General features: G+C 38.8%; 1 protein-coding gene across 7 annotated transcripts in view; it reads right to left on the reverse strand.

The window, feature by feature from the left end:
* The window catches only part of LOC102673862 (phosphatase and actin regulator 4B), a 332,035-nt gene that overhangs the window by 265,597 nt on the left and 56,763 nt on the right, over positions 1 to 9,675 (reverse strand). The window contains exon 1 of one of the 7 annotated variants that reach the window (XM_031511382.1): positions 9,628 to 9,669. The exons of the other annotated variants lie outside the window; for them this stretch is intronic. The gene's annotated coding sequence lies outside the window, so the exon portion shown is untranslated. Of the gene's footprint in view, positions 1 to 9,627; positions 9,670 to 9,675 lie in introns of those variants that run through there. 7 annotated transcript variants of the gene reach the window in all.

The raw sequence follows: 9,675 nt of genomic DNA on the forward strand, positions 1-9,675 counted from the left end.
CTTTCGTTCGTTGAACGTGGATGTTGGCCAGACTAAACGAAGCCCTCGGCTAGGTGGGCAAAAAGCGACCACGATCGCGGATCTCGACGCTTTTCCACGGGGAAGCCGTCTTTTCCGGGGACACAAGCACGCGAAATTAGACGATGAATCTTCCATGAGCCGGTTCTCGCGTCTTTCCATCCTCTGCTTACCTTTCACCCACGAACGCGAAGAAAAGAAACAGGCGGTGGAAGAGGAGAAAGTGGAAGAAGGGTGGACGATTATGATGCGACGAAAGGGGAATTGTGTGATGCTGGCAAAGGGATAGTGTATTTCCACGTGAACGGGGAATTATGGTGACCTTTAAATGTTGCAGTTATTAATACGAGGTGTTAATGGTTATTGGTGGAAAGCGTCAGCTGAGGAAAAAATCGAGAAACGTACCAAGATTCTCTCGTGTGATAATTTATTAATAATATTAGTGAATTCGTTATTAATTTTTATATTAATAAAGAATTACATTAACTACATTAATTACATACGTATCTTTAAATGACAGAATTAATTAGAGCTATTTGTCAGATTCTCTGCCAAAATTGGCCAAAATCGATGGACATTACATGAGGATTCCTCTAGGAACCAAAAAGCAGATTCTTTTCGTCTTCATCGTCTTTCGAGAAGCTTAAGAAGATCGAGAGAATTAATGTTTAAACGCGCACGAATTCTATATGATGAAAAAGACGGCTGATCCAACCCGATTATTTAAGCATTATTTCACGCATTAGTATTACACGAGCGCTTTAATTAGTCTCCAATAACAGCCACGAACCAATGACGAAGCGTTTTCCCAGACAAAAGTGTTACGAAGACCTCGAGAACAATGCACCCTCCTCGGTTGTTACGGTACAAAGTGTGAGGAAGTAGCACGAAACGAAAGTGAATACTTCCCGTGAAATTCCTTCTGTTCGCGCAGCGAGTATAAAAAATTCACATTTTCGCGGATTAAATTCTTCCACCTTTCGCCCTTTTGATCGACATTGAACCCGGTCGGTAATTTTCAAATTTTTAAATAGCAATTAAATAGATGAAAAAAAAAGAAGAAGAAAAAAGATTAATCCTAGATTATTTGAGGATAGAATCGGGGAATGGATTGGATAGGATCATCGTAAATAATAAGCGGGCATTTTTCTCGATCCCGATCGTGAAGCGAGTAATTACACGTTCCCATTACGCATTCATACACGGCTCGGCCGGAAAATTAAGTTTCTCCCGGTCTTATCTTTCCTCCGGGGAAATTATACACCGTTCGAGAAAGAAAGTTTCCTGCTCTTTTCATTTCGATTCGCAAGCACCTCTTAATGTTTGCGTTTATACTTATACCCGTGAATCTTTGAATACTACTTGCGCAACTCGTTTTCGATCGTCATTGTTGTCGTAATTGTTGTCCATAAAGGAAACGTGTCAACGAATAAATTTTTATCGTTTCACGAGGAGAAAGTTGATAAGAATTACGCGATAAGCATTATTCTTTGGGATTGGAAACTCTGACGATTAACTCTTTCGTGAATGGCAGTAGATGTATTTTTTTTAATTCACCTGTTTAAATCTTTCGATGGATTACTTGATCGATATTTGTATCGTATTTGTTTCATTTTCTACCGCATTTTTTACTACGATTATTACTACGATTCTTAGATAATTCGACGAAGCACCATCCAAATATTTCACTGTAATTCGCATTAGTATAAATTAACCGCAACTCGGTGTAAGCATAAATTCAGAAATTACAGGTGCAATGCAATTAAACGATCAATTTCTATACACGAGTCGAGTCAATTGTAAATTGAACAATTTAACAATCGTACGAACAAAACGTATATAATATATACCTTTGGCATTAAAGTATAAAATCGCAACGATGATAAAGGCGCAATAATCTATTCGTACGTATATATACATACATGGTGATATTAAATTGTTTGCACCAGGTATGACCTCGCCAATGGTTGACGTCAGAAAGCGGTTGCGAAGCGTGACGTTTCCTTCTACCGCCTCGGCCGAGGACAATAAAATCCAGGCAGGTATAGGTATCAAGTTCAAGATCGTGCGGCGAAAGATAGAAAGGGGGGTTTACGATCAATTCGTAAGATTTACGAGGCTTGTAATGGGCTAAACAACCCCTTACTTACATTAGTCCCTTCGCAATATCTTCGAAATAGGAAGGAATACGTTCTGTCATAATTTCGATGACCCACTTTCTGCACTGTTTACTCGAGAATAAACTAGCATAAGAATGCATAATATGCAGTTATGCTTCTTGTGTTTCGAATTGTTGGAATCCTGTTGTAAATTAATATAAAATAGGACATTTGCATCTCTCGATTTCTTATCGAATTGTAACATCTCGTTCGTGGAAAATAATTTGATTGATATCTTTCCGTTTTCCATAGAAAAAAAAAAAAAAAAGAAAAAATTCTAATTTCTTTCTCTTTTAGGAGAATAGATTTATCCATCTGACGTAAAATAGAATTCTCTTCCAAATGGAAATTCTTTTCTATTTATCATTTTTTCCTAATTTTTTTAGAAGATTCCCATAAGAAATCTAAAGATTAAGCGTAATAATAATTTTTATCGATTTTTATCGATCCGATCGATAAAAGGAGACCGATCGAGACGGTTAATCCCGAGATTTATTTATTCTCGCTGACGTTTCTCTCCTACCTCAACACACAATGAAATACCTTGAAGCTTACCAAGCCAACAGAGAAATATACATCACGGCCGATATACTGCGCTCTAGCTCGCGAATACTACATATCACGGTTAACGCACGAATCTCGGGAACACGATTGTGTATCATTTAACGTATTCTGTTCCGAGATGTATATACACATACGAAGCTTAAAGTGATTAATGCACACTGTTAAACTACCGAACTCCGTACACTTATCTCGAATATTCGTCAATCAAAGTTTCAACAATAATTACACTTCTCCGACACGGGGAATCCATCTTGTGGCTCGGAAAAGGAATCGTGTGCAGAGGTGGTGATATTGCGGAATTATCCCTCCGTGAAATTTCAATGTTTCGAAGCAATGGATTATTCGGAATTTTTCGCCTCGAAAATCGATGCTAAGGAGGTTTCGAGCCAGTGATTCGAATATGAATTATTAAATTTCATAAACGAAGTGAAATTCCCCGCCATACAATATGTACCTTTTCAGAATTCGGAATAGATATTCTTTTGAATAATAGAACGTTTAGATTGTTGTATCATTTTTATAAATTTTCTGAATAATAATATTCAACTGCGGCTTCTCTGAATTTCCAAGTAAAAATTTTCGCGATATTCAAACATTTCAAATATTTATCGACAAATTTTCCAAATTTTAGAGAAGAATCCCCTTCCTACTTTCCCTTTCAACACAAATCTCCCAATACTCCGTTTCCTTTCCAAATCTTCTTCATCCCAAAAGACCTTTCAATAAAAAAAAAAGTTCGATCGTATCTCCAACGGAGAAATTTTCCTGGGAAAAGATCCCTTCTCTTAATCTGAAATTCGTTATATCCGATTGCATCGAAAGAACATGATCGAAGATCGTGGGGAACAACGGGTGCGGTTTCGTCTACGAAACGGCGGACGGATCTCGTTAAAGTGTGGGACTGGAGATCGCGGCTCGAGGACCCGAAGAAGCATCGCAGACGTCGAATTACACCGTCCTCTCCCTCCCACCGTCCCCTCGAGCCAAAGCTGTACACGGTGTGTTATCGAGAGCGGCCCAAGCGGACCGGGAGCATCCAACGACGAGCTGTGCGCCGGCTCTCCGGCTCAATGAATGATTTCCGCGCGGCGTTGCCACGTTACGTCTGCATTCTGCACCCATTACTCCTACTGGCGTCGCGCGTTTTATCGTTTCCTGCAGTTTACTATTAAACATTGCGCAATTATGCCTCCAACGCTGACCTAACTGCCCGGACCCCGCCTGCGTCATCGTTTTAAGCCCGGAGGAATGTTGGAACGCCGTTGGAACAGCGCGAGGGAGAAGCAGAGGGACCCGTCGCGGCGTGGATGTGTCGTTTGGGACTGGGAAAATTGGAAAGGGGGGAAGAAAAAATCTGAGAGAGGAAGAGAATCAATGTTTCGTTTCGAGTTCGATTCAGAATTCTGAATGAACGGATCTTCGAGAATATCAGATTTGGCGTGTGTCATATCGCTTTGAATAAATGATATACGATGACATATTGATGTGTAGGATAAAAAATTAGTAGAAAAGGGATACTCTAAGAAGAAGAATCGTAAAAATTGTAGATAATCGAAAATTTTTAGTCTGGTACGAGAATTTTGATTTTAATATATTAGATATTAACGTAGACATGAGAGTAGTGGAGAATTGCTAGAGAGGTGAAGAGAATCGTACATTAAAAATTATTGGAAAATATCGAGTTTAATATGAAATAGGATTCTGACGACACGTATAGGATGGAAAATTAATGGAGAATAATCTAAGGTTAGAAAGGATCGTGTCGAGTCTGATATGATATAGAATTTTAAATACATAAATTTGCTTTTTTAATTTTAGAGTAGTGAAATGGAATTCTAATGATTTTCACACTAGGAAATTACAGAAATGAATTTAATAGAAATATAATAGAAAAATAAAAACTTCATCAATAACCTGTCAATATAATTGAATCATATAAGTTGAAACAATTTTGCAAACACGAATCAATCATCGTCTAAATAGAATTATCAATTGCTTGAAATTACACCATGTCATCAGAATGATTCACGATTCTAACAACAACAAATTAACACACGATTCTTTCTCAATTTCGAGTTTTTAGCAGTTTTTATAGATTTTCTACAACAAGCTGCAAAAACAAATAAGATAAAAAATAATTCTAAGAATCTACAACTACGAGAAATAACAAGAAAACTTGACGTAAATTTGATAATCTCTTTTATCTTGCTACAAGCAAAGATTTAAACAACTCACTTAACATACATCCTCGAAGAATCGTTATCTGTATTATTCCATTCTTTTATACATCTATTGTTGCAACTATAATTATAATCTGGAAATTATTATTCTATTCCAGAAATTTAAACTTTCGAATCTAAATGCATCGTGCAACTCTCGTAGAGACCCAAATTTCCTTGATCTAAATTTCTTGAATACATGAAATACATTCCACTTTAGTTAAGTTAACTTATTTCATATCTAATTCTTAAATATTCTTATGCATAATACGATTATTCTAAAAATTTTCCTTTAAAAATTTTCATGATAAAAGAGCAACTATTTCCTTATTACATATTATAGAATTCTTTGTTTCGAATTCTTTTTTTTCACTGTGACAAGGTGAAGAAAGATCGAATAAAGGGAGAACTCGTAATATAAGACACGCCTTCGCAGCGTTGCCGTTTAATCATTCCCTCTCCCTTAGGCCGACGATCAATCATCCACGGGTACCTAATACGCGATTCGTCATTAGCACTTAACCGTAGTTAAGCCGTTCCGGGAATTGTGCAACAGATGCGCGAGAAAACTACCGATTATCTGCGAAATGAATTCCGACATCGTGCTTCTTACGATTCAATATCTTTCGAAAATTTAAATTTTCCATAAGAAAAAAATCTCGATTCAGAATCGTTTAAATAAATAACAACGAATGGTGAAATAATATTTCCGATGATCAAGAGAATGATGCGTATCTGCCACTTGAAGACGCGTTAACCTTCGTATTCCTTATACAAAAAATAGAAGATCGAAAAAAGGAGATTGTCCCCGTAGAAAGACACTCGGATGAAATTGATTGGCCACAACGGAAGAGCAACCCCCCAGAAAGGAAATAACCACGACACGCTGCGAACGGATAGGCCGAAATATCGATGATGAAGTCGATATCGTGCGAGTCGATCGCGGGCCATCGATTATCCGCGCTAATGAATGCGCAAACACGGATGTACGAAAGGTTAACGTTTCCTGTTCAGCGGTGGAAGTCGAGAGTGGCTGTTGTTGCGGCTATCGATCATCCACGCACCTTCGTCGATCCGAGTATTATAGGCATGATGTTTGCGGTTTTGATATATCGATTTTTCACTAACTTTAGTCAGTTTTAGAAATTCAATATACCTTTAATCCGTAATCGTATGGTAGACAGCACGCGTTCGTACTTCAAATATAACTCCTCGTCTTTTCATTTTCATCCTATCTTATGAGAAAAAGGATTTTATTTTTTCGAGAGTTAAAGGAATTGCAAGAAGGTAGACAGAAGGAGATTAAATATCATCCGAACACAATAAACTTTGCGGGAGAAAAATAGAACAGAGATCTCCTCGAGTGCATTGAAGCATCTCGTAGGAGCGATATATCAAAGAAACCCATTGTCTCGCCTAATGAAAGTTTTACATCTGTCTACTGTATTGTAAACTATCGATAATGGAAACGTGAGAATCGATAAACCGATAATTTATATAATTATATACAAAAAAAAACACTCGAAAAATACACAGCATTTGGAAATTAATTCAAACGATTCACAATTTCGCGAACAAACACGAGCGAATGCAATTACGCGCGCATTAAGACATCCTTAATAATATCCTCGGCGATATCCTGATCCTTATCCACATCCACGCACGACCACTCGCGAATATTCAAAGCGTTATTCCAAGGAATTTATTATCTCCCGAATTAATGATTCCCCTTTCGTTCGACATTCGAAACAAAACAAACGAAAAGGAAAATACGCGCGTTAATACGATATTTTCGATGTTTGGAAACACACGAGTCACGCACGAATATAAAGGCGGTTCAGTCGCGAGGAAGACACCGAGGAGGAACGTATTAAAATCCGTGGCTGTTCCGCATGCAAATTGCTGTATGCGCGCGATGCGTCCACGATGCACGTGCAAGTAAACCGCTTAGATTTACGCGTATTCCTGCAACAACGCACCGCCGGTACACGTATAATATACGTGGCTCGAACACGATCCACAGCCGCACCGGGGCTGGTTACTTTCCAAGTAACACGTGTTGCATGATCAAATAGTAACATGAAAAGTGGTCACACGTAGCGGAAGTCGGATAACAAGATTCCTGATCAATATTCCCCGGCTGAGAAAATTTGAGAGCGGGAGTCGAACAGGGGATCACTTGTTCGAAACTGTCGATGCTCCTCCACACTGAGTGTTCGTGGAAATTACGTTTCCAAGCTTCTAATACGCCCCTCGGATTTTTCAAGTAAATAAATTCGAATGATGTATCGTGTATCTTTCGAGTTACGAAAGATGTTTGGCGAGAAAAGTAATTATCATTCGTTTAAGGGATAATCGGTTTTTAGAAATATCCTTGAAGATGTTCAATCTGAGCGTAAAAATGTCGCGAAGAGTTTATCTTTAAATTAGAATACCGATCCTAACAGAGAGTTATTATATTAAGTAATGAGATCTCTCTCGCTAATATTCCCCCCTCGTTATCTCTCTCGCCGTTCGACCTATCTTTATTTTCCCGCCATCTATCTATATATATTTTAATCTGGATCCTTTCGAAGTGCATAAAGCGCAGAGAGGCGAATAATCAACTCCAAATGAGTATTGATAAAAAAAAAAATAAATAAATACAAACCTACGCAAACTACGATCGATATTAAAAAAAAAAAAATCAAGCGATAATTCGTTGGTCAAATAAAAATAATTTTTCCTCTGTAAAAATCCAGCAAAAAAAAAACCAACGCATTCTTCCATTCTACTCTATCGTAATCTAAATCTCGATCAAAAAAGAGAGAGAGAGAGACGAAACGAGTCGGTAAATCTGAAACAATTCAATAAACCGGTGACATTCTGCACGCATCCAGCAGAAGAATACTAATTCTCCAGACCAGTGGAGACAAAGACTTAACCAACCACGAGCGATCAGAAGACAACGAAGAGAGGGCTAACGATCTATCAGGGCCGCGGGCGCTGAAACAAAAAGGCGGCCACGACAATGGAGGAGGCTTTTCGTGGGAGCGCGATAACAAAGCTCCCTTCGCGCGAGCGTTCCCGTTAAAAAAGGAAAGAGAGGAAGAACGTGAGGCCCAGCCACCAACCCTACGTGCACTCGCTCTCCTCTCTTTCTCTCTGCTCGCTCGAGACTCCCTGTCCCCGCCTACCTTTGTCCCTTCCTCGAGCAACGACCGCCGATCCGACGAGATAGCTGTGGAAGCTATCCCGGAAGAGGACATGAAAAAAGAGAGAGAGAGAGAGAGAGAGAGGGAAAAAGAAGAAGAAGAAAAGGGGAGAAAAGCACGTGTAGGTAGTCGGAGGGTTTGTTTACAGGCCGTGGAACTCGAGTCTGTCTCTGTTCCACGCTTGGATAATATAGGCGCCGAGATATGATGAGGTTGTAAAATTAATAGGCAGTCGAAGTAATCGTGTTTTGAGGATTGAAAGAGTTGAGTGAAGAGGAATAAGTAAAAGTGAAGATAAGAAAGTTCGTTATTGAGAAATTTTGAATATAAAAATAGTTCGATTGAAAGGATGTTTAAAAAAAAAAAAAAAGAAAAAGAAAATTATCATTTACACGCGAATATAATTAATAGAGAAAGTTGTATTTCTATATGAATAATTTCTTACACATCGTAAAACGTTTTCTTTTTGTATCTTGTTTGAAGATTTAACAATTTTTGATAGATTAGAAATAGCAAAGAGCAATACCGTTTCGATATAACAAAATTAAGCTTGGATAGAAAAAAGATTCAATCTGCCTACGAATGATTAATTTATAATCCCTTCTATATCGTACTACGTATAATCGATTCACGCTCATTTCCTCGACGTCTTCGGCCCTTTTTCCTCGCCATTCTTCTTTCTTCCTACTTTTTCCCCCCCTCTGTAATTCTACTACTACGAGAGGCATGCTCGTTCGCGTGGAGTTCCACGATTCACGTGGAGAACGGTAATCGCGTGCAGCTGCGCTGCCTTCCCGATAAAAAGCCTCGTTCACGAGGGCCACGATGCGCGACGACAATGGAGGACGATCGTCGCCGCGGTGTAATCGAAAGTACGAGGCATGGAATCGTGGCGATCGAGTCACCTGATCGCGATCGAGAGATACTCGAGAATGGCTGGGCAGGTAGAAGGCTAGGCAGAACTTAGGAGCACCCTGGGTGCCGGCTATTGTTCCTTTGTTGAGGAGTTGGGGGGTCTTGAAAAGTGGGTATCCGGGTAATGACCGATTGAACGGCTAATGGAACCAATAGATAGAACAATGTGGCTTTGAGAAATTCTGAGAACACGCCAATTGCCGTACCAATTTCACTATTTCGAAGAAAAATTTGGAATTCAATGGAGCAAATTGAATTTCGAAATATTGATTTTTTAAAATTTTCCTAGCAAGATATAGGTGGTATTTACGTAATTTCGGGAGAATAGATAATATCTACTTTCTTATTCTAAACATATACGACAACAGAAGGATTAAATCTAACCAAAGCATTTATAATTCAGATGGAAACTAACGCTTCTAATATAACTTTTCGTCTATCTTATTTAGCCTTGGATTAAGTATCGGAACACAAAGTAAAAAAGGCAGCCCAAAATTTATTTCTCTAATTTAAATTATTCCCGCCATTTTGAACTAGCAAAATTATTGCAAAACTCACCAATAACGGTGTTGGCAGCGACCTCTTTCGCAGCGGCGGCAGCAGCTG

The sequence above is a fragment of the Apis dorsata genome, unplaced genomic scaffold (genome assembly GCF_000469605.1).
Source record: "Apis dorsata unplaced genomic scaffold, Apis dorsata 1.3 scaffold_309, whole genome shotgun sequence".
Classification (NCBI taxonomy): Eukaryota; Metazoa; Arthropoda; class Insecta; order Hymenoptera; family Apidae; genus Apis; species Apis dorsata.